Source organism: Penaeus monodon, chromosome 18 (genome assembly GCF_015228065.2).
Source record: "Penaeus monodon isolate SGIC_2016 chromosome 18, NSTDA_Pmon_1, whole genome shotgun sequence".
Classification (NCBI taxonomy): domain Eukaryota; kingdom Metazoa; phylum Arthropoda; class Malacostraca; order Decapoda; family Penaeidae; genus Penaeus; species Penaeus monodon.
In genome coordinates, this window is record NC_051403.1 from 29,179,304 (window position 1) to 29,179,996 (window position 693).

The following is a 693-nucleotide window of genomic DNA, read 5'->3' on the forward strand; positions in this document are numbered from 1 at the left end:
AGATAACAACAATAATGATAAAGTCGGTAGTAAGTGATGCGTGTTTTTTTTTTCCTTCCGTTTTTTCTCTGTTTTTTCTCTCTTTTTTTTTACTGTGAAGATCCACAAATTCGTAGGAAAGGGCATAAGCCCCGGGGTTGGGGGGGGGGAGGGGGGGGGGGGTGAAGGGAAGGGGGGGGGGCAGGTTTGGGTTATGGGGAAACCAAAATTTGGGAAATATTTTATTTTATTTCATATTTGTTTATATTTTTCTTTTATGTTTTTTTTTTTTTGGGGGGGCGTTCTTGTGTTTGTTTGTGCTTTGCGATGTTGTTCTGTGCTGTTTTATTTATTTATTTTTATTTTGAATGCCCGCTAGTTTTATATTTTTTCTGATGATATTTTTCCGTTTTCTGTGCGTTCGTTTATTGTGCGGGAGGAACCTGGTGAAAAAAATAGTAAAACCTGATAAATATTGGAAGAAAGTCGTCATGATTTGAAAGGAGGAAAAATGTATAGGTAGAGAGGGGGGGGGGGGCGTGGGAGAAACGTCTTTAAAAAAAAACAAACCCGGAACGGGAAAAACTCCGCAGTGTACACGTAGTAACCCCCCTCCCTATTACCCCCCTCCTCCTCCTCCTCCTCCTCCTCCTCCTCCTCCTCCTCCTCCTCCTCCTCCTCCTCCTCCTCCTCCTCCTCCCCCCTTCACCCTCA